This window comes from Callospermophilus lateralis, chromosome 4 (assembly GCF_048772815.1).
Source record: "Callospermophilus lateralis isolate mCalLat2 chromosome 4, mCalLat2.hap1, whole genome shotgun sequence".
Lineage (NCBI taxonomy): Eukaryota > Metazoa > Chordata > Mammalia > Rodentia > Sciuridae > Callospermophilus > Callospermophilus lateralis.
This window is the reverse complement of record NC_135308.1, coordinates 48,421,889-48,447,339: the sequence shown is the minus strand read 5'-3', so window position 1 is coordinate 48,447,339 and position 25,451 is coordinate 48,421,889. Positions and strand designations below refer to the sequence as shown.

General features: G+C 39.4%; 1 pseudogene; it reads left to right on the top strand.

Annotated features, from left to right (window-relative positions):
- Positions 1-690: 690 nt before the first annotated feature.
- Positions 691-25,451, top strand: part of LOC143398233 (SH3 and PX domain-containing protein 2A-like) — a 37,253-nt pseudogene continuing 12,492 nt past the window's right edge.

Sequence of the window (25,451 nt, the reverse complement as noted above, 5' to 3'; positions counted from 1 at the left end):
ATCCAGACATGGACTGAGGCACGAAACCATGAGCTGAAACAATTTTTTTCTCCTCTAGGTAGTTTTTTGGATATTTTGGTGACAGTGATGGAAAGCCAACTAACAGTGGATAAGAGAGCCACAAGAAAATTTGGGTTCTGGAGTGCTCAGCTGAGCATCATGCTTGAGGGATCAGCATCTGTCATTCTTTGGGGAGACAGATTATCTGAGGCAGGTCTAGTAAGCAACAGTTCCAGAGGAGCAACCGAGGGGAGGAAATGATGAGGCTGCAGCCCAGGCAGGAAGCTGGCAGAGAACAGAGCCAGTGGGGAAGCTGATCTCTGCCTCTGGACAGTATCTGGTTCTCTGCCTCCTGCATGGTTTTTGTAGAAAAAATGGAAAGGAATGGTGAGCTGTCAAAACCAGTCCTGGCTCTCCCAGTCACTTGGTCAGATGCCCCAGGGTTCCCTTTTGTGAGGGCTACCAATGATCTCACTCTGGCTAATAGAGTCCTGGGAATGGTCTTATATGTTGTCAAATTAGGAGTATAAAGAGGATGCTCCCTAAATGTCAATTTTCCCTTTGTTCTTGGCAAACCTGGGGTAGGTAATGCCTGGTGTCATCCTTCCAGATTTTGTTCTGAACTTCTCAGCATTTTCAGAACTTACTTATTTGGAAATGTGGTACCTTGTAGCCCAAAGCATCCCCATCATGGTGGCAGAGATAACTGGACTTTCTGAGGTGGCAATACACCTGGCCATGGAGCCTGAAGATGATGGGAACCTGGGAGAGGAGCTGTACTGGGGGTGGGTAAAGAAAAAGAAAACTTTGTTAGAATCTTCCAATGGGGATATGTTGACAGTGAATGTCAAGATCTGGGTCTTGGGACAGAGGCTACAGCCTGTGAGGATGCAGGCAGAACCCTGTGGGTGGGTTCTGTCACAGGAGAGGAATCCAGCAAGTGATCAGGGAGTCTTGGTAAACAGGGAATGTTTGTTCTCCACATGTTCAGATATTGCTGTTAGGAGTTGGAGAGATCAGGGCCTGGCTGGGTTTCTGCACTTCCAAGCCCTGACAGGAAAATAAACCACATCCCTTGTAACTATACAGCCACAGCCCACTCCTCACAGGATATTTTCTTCTTTTCTTCTGTGCCTATTTTTCTTTTTCTTCTTTGCATTTTTGAATGTTCCAAATGCAGCTGTCGCCACACTCTCCAAGAATCTTTGCATCAGCAGAGTAGCCTACAGGAGGGATAGAGCCTGTGCAAGCAGGAGGAGGAGGGCATGGAGGTGTAGGATGGAAGGCTAGCACTATGGATCAGGAAGCACAGGCCTCATGGTAGGTCAGAGTTCAAGGGTGAGGAGGAGGTCTGGGAGGATCCCTGGTCTGCTAACCCCTCTCTCTTTTAAAATATCAACATCTAGTAACTTTAAAGCAGGAACAGATGTGGGGAAAGTGAGTCACAGAGTTGCCCATTTTTCCAGAACCAGGGATGAATTGGGCATTGGAGCCAGATCTGTTCCTTGGTCTTGCTCTCTTTCCTTCTTGTCACTGAGAATAAGATGAATAATCAACAGAGGGTTTGGAGCAGAGGACTCATAGGTCTGCTCCATGCTGGGAGACATGATTCTGAGTGCTCTCTTGAGAAGAGGAGGCTGAGAGTTTTTACAGGCCTGCAGGGCAAGAAGTAAGCGCCTGGGAGAGATGGAGCTGAGATCCAGGGGGGACAGTGGAGACAATCTTGGGCCATGCTTGGTATGTTCCAGAGATGGGATTGCTGAAAGTTATGTGACAAAAGTGACTCCAGGTTAGGTCCTGAGAACTGGAATCATGATCTTGCCATTGACTGAGATACTCCAGGAGCAGCTGAATCAGAGGGAGGTTTTCTCCATCTGTGCAGGCTGGTAGAATCAAATACCATTGACCAAGTAGCTTATACATGACATAAAGTCATTCCTCACCATCCTGGAGGCTCAACAATCTGAGATTAAGGTGCCAGCAAATTCTATGTCTTGTCCTTTCTGGCTCATGGAGAGGCCTTCTGCATGCATTCCTGTAGGTGAATGAGATCCTGGGCCTCTTTGATAAGGACACGAATTTTACTCAGAAGACATATCCACATGACCTAATCCCCTCCCAGAAGCCCCTCCTGATACTTTTGGAGTCAGGATTCATCCTTTAGTGTGGGAGCATCCAGCATTAAGGCTACAGTGAAGGCATGAAGATTTTCACTTGGACAGGTTGCATTTTGATTTATCTGGGCAGTTGGGGGATGAGTCAGAGTTCAGGAGAGTTTCAGGCAAGAGATATCAATGTGGGGGCACCTGAAAGTGTTAAAAACATCTAGCTTCAGAGGATCTCTAGAGAGAGAATGCTAATCTTCTCAAATATGGGGGCTCTGTGCCATCCCGCAAGCCATGCCACCGCTTGAGCCTTAAACTTGACTGTAAAGATGTGAATTGAAGCAGTTTTTCTCCAAATTCTTGTCCTGCTCTGAGATTCTGCAGTGGAATGTCTTCAAAACTGATTGGTCCAGATGGACCAAATGGGTGCTGTCCACACCTCAGTGCTGATCTCCTCTAAGTGAAGATCTGGGTTACCTGGGTTATCATGGGTTGACAATGCGGGTGCTCCTGGAGTGAGTACTGTATGGCTCCCAGTTCTTCAAGCTGCTCAGCATGAGGTGTTATCTGCAGGAAGTCAGAACCACTCAAAAAACCAGACCAGGGGGACCAGTGACCTCTGAAGCCATATCCCCAAAACCTGTTTGCAATCTGTTTTACCACCAGCTGTTAAGGCGAGAACTACAGTAACAACCAGAGCCTTCCTGTCCAACATTCTCTCCCACTGCTGGGCACTGACATTCCTATTGCAATCATTGAAGGATAGAGACATTACAAGATGAACTTGCTCTGTGGTATCGCAGGCTGATGCACTAGAAATAGGGTCCTGGAAAATGGGGAGGTGGGTCTTTGCAGGTCAGCGGAGCTGTTCTGAGTTACAGAGAATAACATGGCCACTAAAACAGAGTGAAGAGGACTGTGGGATGAAATGCAAACTCCCAGTAGCCACTTGGTTAAGATCAGGAGGGTGTCAAACAAGCTGTGCTGAGAACTACATGAGCACCTGCACATGCAGCCTTCCATGCAACAGTAGGTGGGGTGGTTAGGAGCCAGAACTCTGGGAATATTGCTGAAATTTGAGGCTAGACATCTGACCCTGGGGTCCCAGAAAATCAGGTCCAGCCACTCATCCCATAACCAAACTGGAAAGTAATGGAGAAAACAAGGAAGTCGCTTTCCTTACCATGGCCATGTCAGGAAAGCAAAGTGCGCTGCAGGGTCTCTGTCCTGTCCATGGGATGCTCTCATAAGCCTTCAGGTTAAATAGAGGAGGGATTGAGATGGAACAAGAGGGCTGAACAATAAAGCAGCCTTGGCCAAATTGATCAGGTCATCATCATCTCCCTGGTGCTTCTAGGAGGGTCTTCATGTTTATTGCACTGGAGGCCCAGAAGGGTGCAATTTGTTTCAAATTTACACGTGTATCTTCTTGGTCAGGCCAGCCTTGTCACCAGGTGATCTCTGCTGCAAGGTTCTGCTGTTCTTGGGAGGGGCATGACAATTACTGGAGACTTCTAGTTCACTTCAGGGCTGTGGAACAGGATAATGTGAAAGCTAACACTGGATATTCCTGAAAACCTTGGAACTCTCTTAGGTAGTCTCATCTCATCATCCTGTCCCTCTTCAAGACTAGGTAAATCAGGGCTAATAAACCTTGTGCTACATGTTTTAGAAGAGCATTCCTTAAAGGAGAACACACCTTTATGAAGAGTGAAGCAGGATTCTGAAGAAAATAAAAAAGGAAGGCAGACATGCCAGGCTTCCTCCTCATTTGTGACAACATAATTAGCAGCTTCTAATTCTGTGATGGAAACCTGCACACTCCCTTGACTGGAATCCTCCTTCTCTCATTTTCTATCTGTGTCATATCAGTTGAGTGAGTTCTCTCTGTTTAGAAATTTCATATGAAAAAATGCATGCAAAACTGTGTCATTCCATCAGATCATGCTGAGGACCCAAGGAGCATTATGCCTTGGAGCTTCACTCAAGCACTGTAAGTGTACTTAAAACTTGTTCTTCCTCAGGACCGACTGATTCTGTAGCCAAATTCCAGATTCTCCCTACTCTGAAAGATAGCAAGGAGCACATCTGGATTCAGAAGTGTCTCAGTACTCCAGAAGAAGACCTCAGCTGCTGGATTTTCCCCCTCTGTGAGTTCTCTCATCAGATGACATCAGAGTGATTAACTGTGGTGTGGGCAATTCAGAACCTTCAGTGGAGATGTGAAGCCAAGACACAAGCATGTCACTGACACACAGAAAGAGGCACCAAGTGACATTCAGCATTGTGATGGGGATGTTTCAACATTGGGCAGTGCATGACAAATGGTTAGATGCTTGGTGGGACAGAAAGGATAGGTATGTGGACCGAGAATCAACAGGTCATTACTGTACACAGAAAGCCCCAGAGAATCAGTTACAAATGTCATATCTTATAATTGTGTGCACAGGCCCACAGGTATGTTGGGGCTCAGTCTGTCAATAAAACAGCCATATGAACAGGAGGACAGTAAAGAAACCTATGAGTTTAAAAAAAGGTAGGACATATAGGAAGAGCTCGCTCCACCAGACTTGGTGATGATTCTCTAATGAAGAAAAAGATTACAGGAGTCTTGTATGATGAGAATAGTGTGCTTTAGCCTCTCATGGAGGCTGAAGCAGAAGTTCAAAGCCAGCTTCACACATGCAGACTTTGAAGATAAAACTGGGGTCAGGTGGAGTCCTGGTGTCGCATAGAGAAGCAGATCTAAAGAGGCAACCACGTAGTTGTGGATCAAGTAGCCCAGAGTCACTTAGGCATAGAGGGGGTCTTATGGGTTGTTGGAGGGAAATTAGGTTTCCCACTATGTGGGGTAGGGCACTGATACTTGTGTTAGTGGAATGCTTACTTTTCTATATTTTATTAAAATTGTCCAATAGCACACACATCCAGAAAGAGCACATGCCTTTATGATTATTGACAGGCAGTTGAAGTGAACACTCAGGTGCTACATTAGAATGTGGGCACTCCCAGAAGGCTTCTGTCCCCTTGCCCAACCATAGCCTCTGAAGTCATCACTTGCTGACTCAGGCAGTAGCTTCATGTGTTCCTCTGTTTCCACACTGCCCAATGCTGCTCACTTAAGTCACATCTCAATTTTACCTGCTTCAGACTTTATGTACATTCTTCCATGTCTGATTTTGCTGGATGTGGCTTCAACCTGGCAATCATGGTGGATAGTGTCCCTTCAGGTGAGTATGCCCAGGTGCTTACCTGTCTGGTGCAAGAGGCTGCTTGGGCCATCTCCAGTCCCAGGACTCTTCCCCATGCCATGGTTCTGTGGTGGAGACCTTGAACATGTGTCCCATGGCATTTCTGCTGAGGATGCACGAAGAGTGCATTGCTGGGACCCAGAATCTACATAACTTCAATTCCATTAGAAAAACTGTTCTTCACAGAGCTGGCAGTGCCCACATGATCCATGGACATGGTGGGTTCCCATCACTTCATGTCCTCACCACTGCTTGTCAGGAGATTTTGTGCTCACTCAGATTCATGCAATTGGCCACAGGCTTCCGTGTATTCATGGAGGACAGGACCCAGAATGAGCCTCTTCAGGCAGCAGTGGGAACAATGTGTCCTGTCTACTCAGCAGGCCAGTGCTCAGAATGGCTGAGAAAAGCATCCCTGGAACTCACATCTTAGTTGACCCTCTTGCTAACTGTATAAACATGGGTGATTTAATTAACTTCCCTGTGTCTCCATGTCCTTGGATGTGGAGCATGGGTGAGAATGTGTGCCTCTCTGGACCATATTGATGATTAACTAGTGAGGGCTGCAGAGCATTTGGAAGGATGAAGGATGCTATAGGGGATCCATATCTGTGAGCCAGAACTGGAGCCTTCCTAGGGAACAGTGATTACTATGTTCTACAGATGGCTTAGAAGACAGAAATGGGGCTTATTCCATATCACTGGTAGAGCTTGGTGTCTCTAGGTGTGTCACATCTCAGGGAGGTATAGGCATCATCCTTTACAAGCTGAGTCCAGATGAAGGAGTTGGCTGTTTTCAAGGACCTGTGTTCATCTGATTTTTATCACAGTGAGAAAAAATGCCCCAAAATAACAATTTACAGCAGAAAAGATTATTTAGGCCCATGGGTTCACAGGTCTCAGTCCATGGTTGCCCCAGCTCTATGGCTCTGGGCCTAAGAGTGAGGCACAACATCATGCAGCAGGGTATAGCAGAGGAGAGCTGTTCAGCTCATGGCAAATGGGAAGCAGAGAGAGAGGGAAGAGCTTTGGGGACAAAATTATAATCCCAAAGGGCATGTTCCCAGTCACCTAACTTCTTCAGCCAAGCCCCACCTGCCTACAGTTAACATCCAGTACAGTAGTCTTCAAATCCATCAAATGGATTAATCCATGATTAGGGTCATGGTTCTTGTATTGTAATTATTTCAGCTCTGAACACTGCTACCTTGTCTAACATAAGCTTTTCGGAGGACATCTCACATCCAAATCATAATAGGGCGGGTCATGTTGTAGAAAAATAATTTCTCTTTGAAGAGCAAGAGTGCTTCCTTTCCATGAGATGTTCAGTGGGCAGCATGACAGTGGACAGCCACAGGCTGGAAAAGGTGCTCATGGGCTTCTGGTCCATGCTTACTTGGCCTTCTGATTAGCCAATGGCCATGGTGGTCAGTGCTGGTCCTTCCCTTTGGCAGAACACACAGATAAAATGGCTTCAGGGTTTCTGGCAGCCGAGGATGTGCTGGTACTCAAGATGAGTGGAGGGTTCCAGGACCCAGCAATGGGCAAGGCCGCAGCCCATCCAGCACTGGTTCAGTTCAAATTCATTTTAAATTTTCTGATCACATCAGGGGTAAGTTCCAGGGTAGTCCTGGGAATCCTGAGCCAATAAATGTGTGTATTTTGGGGGAGGGAGAAAGGAGAAAACTGGTCCTGCCCAGAGCCACCAGAGCCTATGTCTGTACAGAATGTACCATCAGTGTTTGTCTCATTGGCTAGAATTCTCTTCTTCCTGGCCACCATCTGAGGGCTATGTCTGGATGTCATCCATGGGGCATGAGTCTCTGCAGCTACTCTAAGGTGAAATCCAGTGGAGTCACATGAGCCCTTGAAAACCCACAATGAGCCTGTTGAGCAAGTTCCTGCATACCTAACCTTGGGCAAGTGAACTAGTGATGCTCAGCGTGTGACCAAAAACATGACTGTAAACTCAGGTGATAATTCATTCTTAGATACTTTCTTGCTTTCAATTTAGCCCACACATCATTAAATGCACCCTTTTGAAGTAATCCTGTTCCCACCTCATGGAATGCATCCTATGCACAGACCCAGATGTCTTATCCATCAACATCATCTAGTTTGACTACAAAGTCACTGATTTTCAAACTGTGTGCTGTGAACTCTGGTCAGGAGAGGTACTTCATAGTTTGGGGGCCTGGAGGAGGCTCTGAGCTTTATCCCACTACCTACTATTACTCTTCTCTGCCTTAACAGTTGATTTGGATTTGCTTTTATGCATTGGGGTTCCTTGTAAATTTTAGGTTTGAAAATCCCTGTTTGGGAATTTTTAGGAAGAAGGTTAAAAAGTTCTGGCTTAGGCAGTTTGATTGTTTTTGAGGTTGCTTCTAGTTTTAACATTCCCTGATTATCTCTACTCATTTTATTATCTGTATTATAACATATATTCTGCCTGAAAACCCCTCATACCATCTCTGAGATCTGTTGTAATCCCACAAACCCAGGACCAGGGTTGGGCAAATCAGAGGATTTCATAAATGTCTGCCAAATCTGTGAGTGAGCTCTGGGCTAACTGCTGCCAGTGTGCAAGAAAGGGAGGGGACAGAGAAAGATTTTTAGTATGTTGTAATAGGTCATCAGTGACATTTCACTAAACATGTTGTATCCTACACTGGGCCTTGCATCTTAGCAAACTTTCTTTTTCTTTAAAACAAAGAAGTAAACAAATAATCAACCTGCCCTCATTGCTGGTGGTCATGAGTATGAGAGACAAAAATGCCTTTTATGCCTCAGGGTTGTGAGCAAGGCCAGCTGGCTCTATTAGCTCCTCCTGTGTTTTTTCATGTTCATCCTTTTCATGTTTGTTTAGGCTTTTGCCACCTGGTCTGTACCATTTCCATCACTGGACCTTGCTCTTGCAATCTCACTTTTTCAGGCCTATGCCTTAGTAACTCACCCTCCACTGTTTGCACTCTGTGAGATCCTGGGCCAGAAGGTTCTGGCTCTGTGTTGTGACTCAGCTCTTTTCACCTCTTTAAATTAAAATGCCATATCACCACTGATCTGAAAAGAGGACCATTGTCTGAGGAGTCTTTTGGTTAGATAGAAGTGTTCAAGGATGCAGGGCATTCTACAAATTCTGTCGTGGAGAGTGGGTTGTTGATGAAGAGCTAGTAACAGGTAATGGAGGAAAGTTGTTGAGGAGCAGAAAGTCCCAGACTGATTCAGTCTGGGACTGGTATGTTTCCTCTTTACTAGGGAGATGCACATAGAGGCATGGTTGATTGTTCTCACCAACTAGATGAAGCACATCCCCAGTGAATTTCATGGTGCTGAACAGGCTTGCCTGTTCTCCATAGTGTTGAAATCATGACAGTGGCACCACACTGGGGGCCAAGAGACTGGGGTGGGATTCATGTGGTATTTGGTATTTGTAATCTTTTGTACACTTATGTTCTTCCTGCAGAGATGTCAGAAGCCAGCATTTGTGTCTCCTTTTAATCTATCTGGCCTCTCCATGTTGTGTGTGTCTATGTGGATTGAAATGGAGTTTTGTATTCTAGGACACTTTATCTCTGAAGCCCTACCTGTGTTTCACAGTTAAGCACATGTATAATCTGCTCCTCCTTCTATGCCTGGCTCTCAGCAAGCAGCTTCTGTATCTACCACAATAATTCAGTTCTGTTGCAACCAAGAAAATGCATTCAATATGAGGCTTTGTGCCCTTTAAAGTGTGTGTATACACACACACACACACACACACACACAGATATATATATATATATATATATATATATATATATCAATTTATATATATATATATAAATTGCCATTAATTATATACCCTATTATTAAATTAGTAAGATTTTTGGATTTGATTTTATGAAACATAACAGAAACAAATATCCACTATTAATTGTAACTGCTGATTTTAAGATACATCATATTTAGAAGTTTAAATGTGAATAAATTTGTCTTGCAAAGGGGGACATTTTTTTTTGAGTAGCTTGCCTTTTTTTCATGCAATTATCTTAGGTGCTAAAATAACATTGCATCAAAACACACATAATTGAGCTTTACAATATGGGATTAGAAGAAACAAATTTACATTGATAATATGAGAACTTCTGAAGGAATTTTGTTGTTTCATTAGCTAAATAATAGCACATTGCATTGATAACTTAGATTTTTTTTATTTGTTATTATTATATTTTTTACTTCTCAGTATGCTGATCCCTTTTGTCATTATTATGCATTTGAGGAAAAACAATACATACTAAGTTTAATTTTATCAAAACCAGAATCCATTTATATTATAATAAAACAACTAGGAAAGAATTCAAGATATACATTCCAAAGTCAGAGTACCTTATGAATTGCTCCCTTTAGTTAATCCATTTAACAGTCAGTTAAATGTTCTAAAATGCTAAAAAAAAAAAAAACCCAAAACAACAACAACAAAAATGTACAATATAGGAGTCAGAAAGGTGACCTGTGCCTGTAATCCCAGAAGCTATGGAGGCTAGTCAGGAGGTCCTGAGTTCAAACCCAGCCTCAGCAGTGGTGAGGCTCTAAGCAACTCGGGGAGACCTTGTCTCTGGATATAATACAAAATAGGGCTGGGATGTGTCTCAGCAGTTGAGTACCCCTGAGTTCAATCCCCAGTAAAAATAAATAAATAAATAAATCATTTTATGCTAACTTGTATTTTTAAATATTAAGACTTCAGTGTTAGGGGCTGGGGATGTGGCTCAAGCTGCAGCAAGTTCACCTGGCATGCGTGTGGCCCGGGTTTGATCCTCAGCACCACATACAAACAAAGATGTTGTGTTCACCGAAAACTAAAAAATAAATATTAAAATTCTCTCTCTCTCTCTCTCTCTCTGTCTCTCTCTCTCTCTATCTATCTATCTCTCTAAAAAAAAGACTTCAGTGTAAGAAAAAAAGCTTTGAATTGTTATAGGAAGTTTCTGAATTCAGCATGGATGTGTGTTCAGCGAAAACTCTTCCTTAAATTTTTTTTCCAGATCAAAAGTAACTTCAGCAAAAGTGCAGTGAGAATCATATCTAAGGTGTGTGAATTATAGAATTCTTATTTATAACCTTTTTGTAAGAGGAAAGTATTTAAATATTTGACAAAATCACATTTAGAATACATCTTTTTTGATTTACAATCCTGTGATACTCTGGAGTACCTGAAAAATCTTCCAAATGAGATATCCCATTAAAAAAATACTACTTAGGTATTTAAGCATGTATTAATGGGACAGGGCACTTATAGTCTGATATTTTGGCTTTAAGTTCCTGAGGCTCCAGGAGAAATCCAACCCAGTTGTAACCAACTCTTGATAAGTTGTATGGTTGAGTGTAATTGTAGTGTACATGTTGTTATCACATCAAAGTGTTAGCCACCCACCCACCCTGTGTGGAATTCAGTTGGAGAAGAAAGTAGATGCAGAAGTGGAGAAGGTTTCACAGACAGATATTGCTTCATTCCAGCACTACTGTTTGAGAGTCTTCAACTGGATGAAGAGGGGCTATATGTATCATTTGGAAAGGAGACCATCTCTAGATTTCTGTAGTTCCAAACTCTCTTAGGATGTTGTATACAGTATCTGTAAGATTATAGTGAGGAATGAGTTTGAGATGTATGTAGAGAGAGGATCATAGTCTAAGGCAAATTGTTTACATTTTATTCTAAGGATCTTTACAAGTTTTTGAAGAATTTTAAGTAAAATAATTATTATTTTTGTGACCATGGACTGGAGATGGGTCATTGGGGAAAGGGAAGGCAAGTAACAATGTTGATGGCAAGAAGGTCACTCATAAAATATATAGAGAGATACATAGATAGTTTTAGTTGCATTGGACACAATACCTTTATTTTATTTTTATTTGGTGCTAAGTATTGAACTCAGCATCCCACATGTGCTGGGTGAGCATTCTACCACTGAGCTACAACCCCAGCCCTAGGGGTGCTCATTCTTGCTTACATCACACACTCTCCACGAGTATATCTCCTAACAGCCCCATGTACATGGCCTCAGCATTTTACACTTTTTAAAAAAATATTTTTAATATCTTAATTTTATTTATTTATTTTTATGTGGTACTGAAACGCTAGATGAGTGCCCTACTGCTGAGCTACAACCCCAGCCCTGCATTGTACACTTTTTACACCATCAGTAGATTTATGGGTACTACTATGTTTATTATTATGAACATTCTGTTTGGTCTTACCTCTTGAAAGAAAAGCCTTCAAAGCCATTATACATTATCCCACTAAGCAGAAAACATCCATCATGTACCATCATTTAAATGTCAAAATCATTTGGGACCCAAAAGCAAATATGCAAGGGTTCATAAAGCTGAGTGTGTGGCCTCTTTGTTCCTCTTCTGTAGCATTGTGTTGCAGGTGACATACTACCATTACCTTTGGGAGCTTTTTACCCAATTCATATGAGAGCCTGCATTAGAGAGAAGTTTAGAATGCGAATGAAAGTGAACAATGAAAAAATAATCCTAGTATTTTTGTCTCTCTAACCTTATGTACTGAGAGATGATTTTAAAATTAAATAAGTCTGTTTTAGAGTAGAGTGTCTTAGGGCTCATGAATTTGAACTTTTCTCCTATTTTGAAACCCCTTCTGTAGTACTGTACTAAATATCAATTGACTTTTTCTTCTCGATCTTCATTAATGGTGATAAACTTGGTTCTTCATCATATTAATTATTATTCCCATCCTATGATATTAGTATAAAAGATTCTCAAGTTTTCATTTTAATGCTAGTTACTTCTTATCTTTGTCTTCATCATCTTATTAGTATTATTACATTTGTTTTTCAGAAAAACCTGTTTCCCTTGCCAAGTGTTCAACATTCTGTGTTAAAAGTCAGTGGCCAGAACAGCAAATCCTGTTATTCTACACCATCTGTATCACTGGCTGTTCATTTCCTACGTCTTTTTTCCTTTTCCAAAGTCAAAATAATCAACTAAAATAAGAAATAAAAAACAATATTTATGTACCCAATGTGTTCAATTCCTATGTAGAACTTTGCATACCCAGGAGTCCACGCTCATCAATTTTTATTACATTGCTATTTACCTATCATTAAGTGATTGAATTTGGTGATGGTGAGGAGATTTGTTGAGTTTAGTAAAATCTTCCAGTATTAATGGCTTATTTATTTAAGCCACTTTATGTGCCATTTTAAAATGGTACCTTGTGAGGACTGTGAGTCATCTTGTATAGAGTTTTCACTTTTTTTTTTTTTTTGGCTTTTCCAATGAAAATACCATTCGTAAAGAATCTGTTTCTATCATGATAGTTTTAAAATTTGTAGGGTAATTCTTTATAAATAGAAAGCAAAAAGATAGCTTTTAATATTTTCAGCTCTTTTTTTAAATGGTCATCTAGCCAACAAATATTTACTCATGCTTCCTTAGGACTTACCCTCAGAGGAGAGTACCTGTTGAGTAGTGAGTAAAGGTAATGTTAGGTTAGCATTTACTAATCATGTTGGCATTAACAATATAAAGAAACTTTACAGAGCCCTGGAGGATATGTTGTTATAAACCAAAAAGCCTACTCCTTGGTGTTCACAAATCATAAATAGACCTATTTGAAACCCTGAGGTAAGAAGTCCCATGCTAACAGTTGTGGGCTTATAGTGAGTGGTACAGTTTACCAAATTATTGAGGGAGCAGGATGTGTCTACACTGCCTTAACCAAGAAGAAAGGAAACATATGGGGAATAAAACTTGCTTGTTTTCTTTCTTTTATCTTTCCACTGTACTGCAAAGACCATGAGAGGTCTGTGCTCTACAAGGAGGGTTGAAGTTCTCCCCTCATAGATATTGTGTAGCAACCAGAATGTTACTGTGCATACAGAAGTATCTAGCTATCTAGCCAGGAAGCTGCTTCTGTCTTTCTATTGGTGCATCCTCTTCACATAGCAGATGTGTGCATGGGACTCATCCACATCACATGTCTCCTTCCAATTCTACTCAACATTAAAAAGTGTTGCCATCCAAGTTGAGAGCAGGACCATTATGCTGTAGAAAATGTAGAGAAGTAAGGTCTCAAACATTTTTGCTTACTTATTTTTGTGGCTGTGATTCACCATATTTCTTATCTTTATTTTATTTTACTATCCAGTGGTAGAAGACAGAGAATAAAGTTCACAATCAGGAAGAGAATCTATATCCACAGCTAGTGATCAGTCTTTGCACTCTCTGGAGAGAAAAATGAATGGGAACCAAGAGAAAGGGGACCCTACTGATAGGAAAATGAACAAAACTGGAAAAGAGAAGAAAAAAACAGATAAAATGAAAGCCAAGAAGGGAATGCTGAAGGGTTTGGGAAACATGTTCAGGCTAAGTCTTTACCACCATAAACCAGAGCATTTTTAAATATACAGTCATGCACTTAACAAGAGGGATACCTCTGAGAAAAGTATCTTGGGTAGTTTCTTCATTGTGCACAATTTTGGAACTTACATGGTATAGTCTACTGCATGCTGGACTGTGTGGTACATGCTATTATATATGTGGTCTGTGGTTTATCCAAATTTTAGGTGGCACATGACTGTATGTTACGGTGACATTTAGATAAAACACACAAGAAGCACACATTTGAAAACAGTATCTTTGAAGACAATGAAAATTCTTTTATCACTTCCAGTCTTAGCTACTGCACTTTTACTTTTTTAGGATTTTGTTTATTTATTTCAGCAGTCTTCAACATGATATCTTGTCAACCATATAGACAATCCTGAGGAGGAAGAAGGGAGTCCTCTTTATCTTCACTCTGTACAACAGGAAGAGGCCCATGTTCTTTTTTGTGTGTGTGGCAAGAGTGGTTCATTATCTACACTTAAAAACCTACAGTTCAAGTTGTGGTAGCATTTAAAGTTCCATTAATAGCAAGTCTAATAAATATTGTGTTAAACATAGAGCTTCAATTAAGCTGTGATGATTAATTTAATACTAATTACTTTAGTCTGCAAATATTGATGAAACATGATCTCTGCCTATTTCTTGACAGTTGTTTTTGTGTCCCTAAATTACACTCTAGGATTACTTAGCATATCATTTTTACAAATCATTGCTGAACAATAAAAGTGACAAGTTGTTCAGAAGTTTCACTGAAATTCCCCCATAAATGTTCATCTAAGGTGATTTATAATATTCAGGTATTTATTGTTAAATATAAATATTGCCTGTTTGTTTCATAAATTAAAGCCCTAAACATATCAAGATGATGGTTTAAAATTGAAATCATATAGCACAATCTCTTGACTTTTCAAAAAGTCATTACCCTATGTTATGAATCCCTTTCTTTTAACTTGTTTAATTGCAGAATGTAAAGAAGATATTTATTTTCATGGACTTATGATCCTCAGGTTGACCTCAATAACTCAGGGTGTTACATGTATGTCAGATCTAAAAACTTGAGGAATCAGGACTCAGCTGGAAGGTTACACAACCCAGCAGATGTGTTCTATAAATGTGGTGAAGTCAAGTGCATGCAAGAAGCAAAATATAGATTCATATTAACATTAAATATGGCCTGTTCACAGTATTATCTTTAGTTTAAGATTCATTTCTCCAATTATTCAGAGCAGTGAGATCTTCATCATTTTTCATTAGACTTTTTTTTTATATACTGCTCCTTCTAAGTCCATCTTTAGTCAAATCATCTTTCTTCATTATATTCCATGTCTAAAAATATTAATAGAAACAAATAGCTCCTGCTGCCCTTTGTTTCAGCTCCTGTTAGCCAGAGGGCTTTTCTTTCCATATATACAATCTCACACCTCAGACACTGGCACCTATGCAATACACAAGACACAGGCTGCTGTCCATGAATTAAAATTTAAGGAATTTGTGCTTGGGTCATCTTTAAAATAGAGAATAATAGGTGGAAGGAAATCTGCAAGAATGCAGCACAGTAGCAATTCTATGGCATATTGAAAACCAATGGCTTGTTAGTTTTCATTCATGAATCAAAATTTATCTGATAAATAAAAGGATTCTGGACTTATTATGATGTAATGGGTAAAGAAATTTCTAGTCTTTTGGGATTACTTTAATTATACATCATCTTTGTCTGCAATTTGCAAATTCAATGGTCAACTTACATTTTGTGGCCAGAGAAGTAGACTTTGAGCAAAATGTATATTGTTTTAAAGGAAGCATGAACACTACATGACCTCTTTTTCTTAAATGGTTTGCAGAACATTATATGAAGTATTTTTCAGATCAAAATCCATAGATGTTACCTATAATCTGTAAGCAAAGCCAACTTTGTAGCAGAAAAAAATTTACCTATTTATAACTTCAAAAACCTACATACTCTTGAAAATCAAATTATATATTCAGTGGCAGGGGCTGAACTTTATTTCACTTTATTTTTCCTTTCTTTTTTGTACTAGGCTAATATTTTTCCAGTATTTAAGAATGGCTGCAAAGAAAATCATAGATACCTAAACTTCTCTGGATACCTGAATCATTGGTTTTCTAAAGTCATATCACATTTATTTATTTATAAGAGTAGTTTTTATAAATTGTGCAAATCATAGTTTAACCCAGACATTATTAAAAACTATGTAGATCATATAAAAATCAGAAATAATTGATACTCAAATTTCATCACTTCTTAATTACTTTTACCATACCATAATCCCAGTTTATGAGATTATCTGTACCTGCTTATATTTTCGAATTAATATATGTTAAAATATATATATATATATATATATATATATATATATATATATATATATATATATATATTTGGAATTAATATATACATTTAGTAATGAGATGGCATCAAAACTATAGATAAATTTGGGGAGAACCAAAATCTTCATAATATTCAATCCTCTAACCTGTCAGCAATGGATTCTGCCATGAGACTGGATCCCATTCCAGCAGAAGCAGCACAGTTCCTGGCAAGATGGAGGTGAGGACAGTGGAAGCCAGGAGAGGGGGTGCTAGGGAGAACTCATAGTTCCATGGGCACCTGGAGAGTAGATATCCAACAGGAAAGTGAATGAAGGGCCAGGTGTCACTGGGATGCTTTGGTGTGGGATCACAATGAATACAGCAGTACTCACATGAATCTGAGAAGAGGCACTGAAGGAAAGCCCAGTAAGTTCTCTGATCCTTGTGGCAGCTGAGGTTGCTGGAGCTGATGAGGACAGGAGGACTGAATATCATGGAGTGGCAGTTCTGGGATGCATGAAAGGACTTGCATTCCATGAGGAAGGAAGTGAAGGAGTGCTGCTTTATTGTGTTCTTCTTGGTGTTGGGAGTGTTGTGGGGCAGTGCTGCTCTGGGCTGCTGCTGAGGTATATGTTTCAGCATCAACTCCTGGCATGAGAGGATTATCCCATTCTGTCAGCTGCTTAGCAGCCAAGTTAATCAATGTAGGATATCAGAAATATTTCTATTTTGTCTGCCAACATTCATTCAGCACAGCTTACGTCCACTCTTTGGATCACAGTCAGAACATCATTCTTAACAAATGAAAGGCGGTCATTATGTGCTTCCTTGTCTTTCACTTCAAAGTCATAAAATGCTTTGCACTGGGGTAGTTGGATGAGGTAATGATTTAATAATCTGCACTAAGTTGGCTGGGAGAAACCATGGATCCCGTTGACTTACACTGTGGAGCCAGCTTTTATCAATATGAGTTCAAAAAATGGTGATGTCACATTTGCTGAATTTAAAGTCTCCAGGTTCTTTTTCTTCACAGTTGTATAATGCATTAGGACATCGTAACAAGTATACCCCTCACTGAGGCCTTCAGGCTTGCACCTGAGTCTGCCATCCACACTGGGAGCTCTAAAAATGTTTTGCACTACAATTAGACATAGTGGTGCCCTGAACCCTAAGTACATTTGTGCAATTGGTAACACTGCCTCCACTGGCTAGGTTTCCAAGGCCTCTGCTTGATGCCATCTAGAAGCATCACCAGCAGAATGTTACCTGGAAGCTCATCAAAGGAGCCAACAAGAGTTCTGCACTCGGGACAATTGAGGGAACCTAAAATCCAAGAAAACATGCTTTGCAAAACCTGTGCTGCTAAGGCAAGACTTTTGCAGAAGCACACAGGACACTCCAAAAGATCCAAGGAGACAGATTCATTCATCTTGATGTACTTTAATGAGAAAAGGCCTTAGAAATGTTCATAGTTGTGTGCAGCTTTTAAAATGATTCATGTAACATCCATTTCAGATTTTTCTCTTGCACCTTGACTCCTCCTCCTTGTTCTTAGTCCCCACAGTGGTGGTCATGGCCAATGTAAATTCCACCCAGCCTTGCGTGCTGCTACCTAATTCTCTGATGCAGGGCCAGTGGCCCCTGGAGACTCCTCTCTGCTTCCCCGCTTGCTGTACAGACACATTATACAGGTGCCATTGCTTCTCAGTTAAGCAGCCCTAAATGTTATTTTTTAAATCAACAGAATGCTTGATGGTTTAGAAACCAATACATAAGAGATAGAATAGTCCAAATTTCTATCCTGGCTTGAATATTTTGTGACTGTGTGTCTTTGGAAAAGTGACCTAATTTCTCTGCTTTCTTTTTCTCTGGTGGTAGTAATAGTCCCTGTCTCAGGAAACCACAGGAACTACATACAAAGCTCCAATGCAGTGAATTTCAGGATACAAAGTCCAGGCATGGCAGCACCTGTTACCCTGAGTTTAATAATGTATGAAACAAGAACAGTAATGACAGTGTCTTGTGGTGATGGGCAGCTAACCATTCAGGGGTAGCAAGGACATTCCCTCTTACTGTGAAGCAGCTAAAGGATAGACACCAAGGTAGATGGGGCATGAATGCTTGACACTGGTGACATATTCACACCTCTCCCTCTTTGCTTGTAGAATGTTCCCCAGGAACTGTCCATCAACACCTTTGGGCTGGAGCAGTCCCTCTTGTTGTGGACCCTGCAAGAGATGCTGGCTAACATGATGGAGAAGTTGGAAGGAGCATGTACACTTTAGACTGGAGTATTTTAATGTGCTCAGCTGCTGGGGGATGGTAGATCTTACAGGTATTGGAAATTGTGTTTGTGGAGATAAGTCAATTACTTTCATTTATGACTCCCTTGGGGTTGACCTTCTGCTTTACCTAGCACCTCATCATATCTTGAACTTGAAAAAAGAAATCCAAGTACAATGTAATCTGTGTGGGTGCCTGTTATGCACATGGGCATCTGTATGTCTCCTTGTGTCTTCAGAGCTCTGACTCTTCCTCTTTTGACCAGTTTTTTTTTTGTGTGTGCATGGCTCTTTGTTATTTACCATTACTTATTGTCAAATACGTTTAAGTGTGTGACTATGTTCTAAGCTGTTGTTTGGCAAGTAGAATTTCATGGCACTCTTACACACTTTAGGTAATAAAATCACAGTGATATGGCTTTAGTGAATTGTAAATTCGTCTATAGCTAATCATTTTCTTTTGAAAATTAAGACTGTTATTTCTGTCTTCAAATGCAGATATTTTCCATGTTACAAGCTCTTACTGACTGGGCAATGCACATTTGTAAACAATTCATACAGTTTAAAGTTAAGCAGAAGGATAAATGGTCACTTTTTTGGGTCTTCTCTATAATTTTTAGGGGCATTCTAAATGCTGCACTGTTGTGTAGTTTTATAAACTCGAGTATTTTCAGTAATAGTACCAAAATTTTTCTTTGTCATTAATGATCTCTGTATAGCTTTTATGTTTGAATCGTTTTTCTAGTTGGGATGAATAAAGAGATTAATAATACATGGTTCCAAATAAATGAGTGATTAATTGTGTTGTTACATATAGTTTTGCTCCATCCACAAGAAAATTCTGTTTCTCTATAGTTTAAAAAATTGTAGTGTCACAGCTTAGAATTTTAATCAGGCTGTGTATGAATTCTAAATTAAATTTTAACTTACATAATTTTATGAAAACCTACCATAGGAAAGAGATGAATTTAATGGAGCTGGAACTTACTTTCACCTGCTAGTATATTTTAGGAAGAAAACACTGTCAAATAGCTCAAGGGAAAAGTGCCTAAAATTTTAGGGGGGAGAAAGATTCTTATTTAAGAAGCAGTTTTGATATCAAATAGCTCAAGGGAAAGGTGCCTAAAATTTTAGGGGGGAGAAAGATTCTTATTTAAGAAGCCGTTTTGATGATACCCAGGAGTGATATTCAAAATATTTTATAACTGCCTTGGCATAAGTACCAGTGAGTCAGAGTGACTTTCAGCCACAGTTCTGGAGGTTGGGGTGGTCTGAGTGATTTGTGGGGTGTCCTGGAGGACCCCTGGGGTGGTTTAGTGATGTTTACCAAGAGCGATAGTTTTTTTTTTTTGCACTGTAACAATCATTTAAATCAGGAAAGTGTTTACTGATTGTATTTGATCCATGGAAGCTTCTGGGACTCATAGGAATCATCTTTTGGACTCCCTGGATGCCCATAGCATCTCTCCTTGAGTTTTCTGATGTCTCCTTCAAACGCCTTATGGGATTATGATGGTGAATCCTTTTGTCAAGCAAATTGACATGTCTCAGTTAATAAATTATACACAGTCGATTTTCTGAAATGAAGATTCCCATTTCCTAGGATAACATGTCAGAAAGGAAACATTAATCTTTTTATTTGGTGGTGGGGAATATCATGGATTGAACCCAAAGGCACTTGACCACTGAGACACATCCTTAGCCCTAGTTTATATTTTATTTAGTGACAGGGTCTCACTGAGTTGCTCAGCATCTCGCTTTTTGCTGAAGCTGTCTTTGAATTCATTATCCTTCTATTCTCAGCATCCTGAGCCACTGGGATTAAAGGTATGCACAACCACACCTAGTTCACCAGCTTATAATTATAGGGTGCTACTGATTTTCTACAACACAATGCTTGCATCTTACAAAGAAAAAAAATTTGTGACAGAATTTTGGTAGGAAATGATATTACAAGTTTTGGGAAAGTGTACGAATAGTTGTTCCTGAACTCTGGAAATGTTCAGGAGGCACGTGGGGTACTGCATCTGTCATTATCATCTCTGGAGATCTGGGGAATGATGACATGAATGGTGCAAAACTTTCTTATATTTAAATAAGCGGTAAGATCAGGTGCCCATGTCAATTGACCAAGACTCAACTTTTTTAGCTGGTTGTGGTTTGGTATCTTTTTACTATTTGATATGCTATTATAGTTTCTATACCATTTAAAAATCCTATAATCTTTCAAAAAATGATTTTTAAGAATCCTCACTTTTTTTCTTTCTACTAAGAAATGGGAAAAGAAGAGTGGAAAGGAATGGAAAAGCATTTAATGTCTGTTCTGTTTGTCCCTTTAATAATGGGAATGACTTGGGCTGGGGATGTGGCTCAAGTGGTAGCGTCCTTGCCTGGCATGCGTGCGGCTTGGGTTCGATCCTCAGCACCACATACAAAACAATGATGTTGTGTCTGCCAAAAACTAAAAAATAAATATTAAAAAATCTCTCTCTCTCTCTCTCTCTCTCTCTCTCTCTCTGTCTCTCTTTCTCTCTCTCTCTCCTTATAAAAAGTAATGGGAATAACTCTGTTATAGTGAATATGATTATGATGATGATGATGATATGATGAAAGTGTTATTGACCCTCATGTTCAGATGAGGACAATGCTCAGGAAGTTCACTTGAAAGTAGGTATCTTGATACAGATGCTGTAGATGCAAACAAACTCATGATTCATTTAGTGACTTTTATATCCAAACAGAAACAGCTCTGGCAATTAAAGAGGAATCTGCAGCCTGGTTTTTGTGTTCTTCTATATTGTAGGAAACTGAAGACAATTGGTTTGAGTCCCAAAAGTGTTGCTTTTTAGTTTTGTGCCTTGACCAGTAATCTCTCTGAAACTTAGTATAATTTCTGTTGCTATAATTGAATATCACCCTGGGTAAATTATAGAGAAAAGACATTTAGCTCATGGCTCTGGAAGTTAAAGAGCATAGTGCTGGCATCTGGTGAGGCCTACTTGGTCATGAGGTGGTAGAGGGCAGAAGCATATGGTGTTGCAGCTTAATGGATCTGGAAGGGCCCAATTTTTTTTTTTTTTGAGACAGGTCTCCCTAAATTGCTGAGGCTGGCCTTGAACTTGTGATATTCCTGTCTTAGCCTCCTAAGTGGGTACTAGGATTACAGGTGTGTGACACCATTCCCAGCTCAAAAGTTGATTCAGATATATGTCTGTACATTGTGAAATATTCACCACAAAATAATTAACATATGTGTAACCTCACATAATTACATTTGTTAAAAAGTTTCTAAACTTTCATACCCTATAGAACTTGAAAGTGTTTTAGTTTACTTTGATAAAATTCTGGCCATAGAAATGGTCTAATCATACAAGGTGGCATAATGCTTTTGAACTTGAGAGACATTAGAAAACCAAAAATTACTAGTGAATGCTTTCCTTCAAACATTAGTTTTGGCTCATCAACAATTCAAGCATAACTAGGGACAAAAAATATATTAGATGTCTTTTATTATCTTAACAACAACATAATTCACCTTCGGGAGATAAAGCCATTTCAAAGAGTCACATCTTATCCTACTTTTTGCTATATATTTATAATGATTCAATGACTTAGAAGCTTTCACGTACTATAAGAAGTCAAAACAACATCTGAAAAATGATTTTGAAGGCTTAAATAAGTAGTAGTCTAGAAAAAATGACATGAAAACCAACTCAAGTTTCAAGTTCCTTCTTTTTAAAAATATTACATATGCTGTTCTTTTTTAGTTTTTTTTATCATTGGTTGTTCAAAATATTACAAAGCTCTTGAAATATCATATTTCATACATTTGACTCAAGAGGGTCATGAACTCTCATTTTTACCCCATATACAGATTGCAGAATCACATCGGTTACACATCCATGTTTTTACATATTGCCATACTAGTGACTGTTGTATTCTGCTACCTTTCCTATCCTCTACTATCCCCCCCTCCGGTCCCATCTTCTCTCTCTACCCCATCTACTGCAATTCATTTCTCTCCCTTGTTTTTTTCACCTTTCCCCTCACATCCTCTTATATGTAATTTTGTATAACAATGAGGGTCTCCTTCCATTTCCATGCAATTTCCCTTCTCTCTCCCTTTCCCTCCCACCTCTCATCCCTGTTTAATGTTAATCTTTTTCTCATGCTATTCCTCCCTGCTCTGTTCTTAGTTGCTCTCCTTATATCAAAGAAGACATTTGGCATTTGTTTATTAGGGATTGGCTAGCTTCACTTAGCATAATCTGCCCTAATGCCATCCATTAACCTGCAAATGCCATGATTTTGTCATTTTTTAGTGCTGAGTAATACTCCATTGTGTATAAATGCCACATTTTTTTTAATCCATTCATCGATTGAAGGGCATATAGGTTGGTTCCACAGTCTAGCTATTGTGAATTGTGCTGCTATGAACATTGATGTAGCAGTATCCCTATATTACACTCTTTTAAGGTCTTCAGGGAATAGTCCGAGAAGAGCAATAGCTGGGTCAAATGGTGGTTCCATTCCCAGCTTTCCCAGGAATCTCCATACTGCTTTCAAAAATTGGCTGCACCAATTTGCAGTCCCACCAGCAATGTAGAAGTGTACCCTTTTCCCCACATCCTTGCCATCCTTGCCATTCTTGTTGTTGTTTGACTTCATAATGACTGCCAATCTTACTGGAATGAGATGGTATCTTAGGGTGGTTTTCATTTGCATTTCTCTGACTGCTAGAGATGGTGAGCATTTTTTCATGTACTTGTTGATTGATTGTATGTCATCTTCTGAGAAGTGTCTGTTCAGGTCCTTGGCCCATTTGTTGATTGGGTTATTTGTTTTCTTATTGTTTAATTTTTCGAGTTCTTTGTATTCTCTGGATATTAGGGCTCTATCTGAAGTGTGAGGAGTAAAAATTTGTTCCCAGGATGTAGGCTCCCTATTTACCTCTCTTATTGTTTCTCTTGCTGAGGAAAAACTTTTTAGTTTGAGTAAGTCCCATTTGTTGATTCGTGTTTTTAACTCTTGTGCTATGGGTGTCTTATTGAGGAATTTGGAGCCCGACCCCACAATATGTAAATCGGAGCCAACTTTTTCTTCTATCAGATGCAGAGTCTCTGATTTGATATCTAGCTCCTTGATCCATTTTGAGTTAACTTTTCTGCATGGTGAGATAAAGGGATTCAGTTTCATTTTGTTGCATATGGATTTCCAGTTTTCCCAGCACCATTTGTTGAAGATGCTATTCTTCCTCCATTGCATGCTTTTAGCCCCTTTATCGAATATAAGATAGTTGTAATTTTGTGGATTGGTCTCTGTGTCCTCTATTCTGTACCATTTGTCCACCCGCCTGTTTTGGTACCAGTACCATGCTGTTTTTGTTACTATTGCTCTGTAGTACAGTTTGAAATCTGGTATCGCTATACCTCCAGATTCACACTTCCTGCTTAGAATTGCTTTTGCTATTCAGGGTCTTTTATTTTTCCATATGATTTTCATGATTGCTTTATCTATTTCTACAAGAAATGCCATTGAGATTTTGATTGGCATTGCATTAAACCTATAGAGAACTTTGGGTAATATCACAATTTTGATGATGTTAGTTCTACCTATCCATGAACAGGGTATATTTTTCCATCTTCTAAGATCTTCTTCTATTTCTCTCTTTAGAGTTCTGTAGTTTTCATTGTATAAAACTTTCACCTATTTTGTTAGGTTGATTCCCAAGTATTTTATTTTTTTTGAGGATATTATGAATGAGGTGGTTGTCCTCATTTCCATTTCAGAAGATTTGTCACTAATATACAAAAATGCCTTTGATTTATGCGTGTTGATTTTATATCCTGCCACTTTGGTGAATTCATTTATTAGCTCTAGTAGTTTTTTTTTGTAGACCCTTTTGGGTCTGCTAGGTATAGAATCATGTCTTCCATAAATAGTGATAATTTAAGTTCTTCTTTTCCTATTTTTATGCCTTTAATTTCTTTCATCTGTCTAATTGCTCTGGCCAGTATTTCAAGAACTATATTGAATAGAAGTGGTGAGAGAGGGCATCCCTGTCTTGTTCCAGATTTTAGAGGGAATGCCTTCAGTTTTTCTCCATTTAGAATGATGCTAGCCTGAGGCTTAGCATAGATAGCTTTTACAATATTGAGGTATGTTCCTGTTGTCCCTAGTTTTTCTAGTGTTTTGAACAAAAAGGGATGCTGTACTTTGTCAAATGCTTTTTTTGCATCTATCGAGATGATCATATGGTTCTTATCTTTAAATCTATTGATGTGGTGAATAACGTTTATTGATTTCCGTATATTGAACCAGCCTTGCATCCCAGGGATGAATCCTACTTGATCATGGTGAACAATTTTTTTGATATGCTTTTGTATCCGATTTGCCAGAATTTTATTGAGGATTTTTGCATCTAGGTTCATTAGAGATATTGGTCTGTAGTTTTTTTTGTTTGATGTGTCTTTGTCTGGTTTCGGGATCGTGGTGAGGTTGGCCTCATAGAATAAATTTGGAAGAGCTCCTTCTTTTTCTATTTCCTCAAATAACTTGAAAAGTATTGGTATCAACTCTTCTTTTAAGGTTTTGTAAAACTCCACTGTATACCCATCCAGTCCTGGGCTTTTCTTGGTTGGAAGTTTTGATGGCTTCTTCTATTTCCTCCTTTGTTATTGGTCTGTTTAAATTGTGTGTATCTTCCTGACTCAATCTGGGCAATTCATATGACTTAAGAAATTTATCAATATCTTCACTATATTCTATTTTATTGGAATATAGGATTTCAAAATAATTTTTAATTATCTTCAGTATTTCTGTAGTGTCTGTTATGATATTACCTTTTTCATTCCGTATGTTAGTAATTTGAGTTCTCTCTCTTATTCTCTTCATTAGCATGGCTAAGGGTCTGTCAATCTTATTTATTTTTTTGAATAACCAATTTTTAGTTTTGTCAAATTTTTCCCATGGTTTCTTTTGTTTCAATTTCATTGATTTCCTCTCTGATTTTAATTATTTCATGCCTTCTGCAAGGCATACCTGACTCAGATGGAATGGAATCTTAAAGAAGTCATTAGATGGCAAGT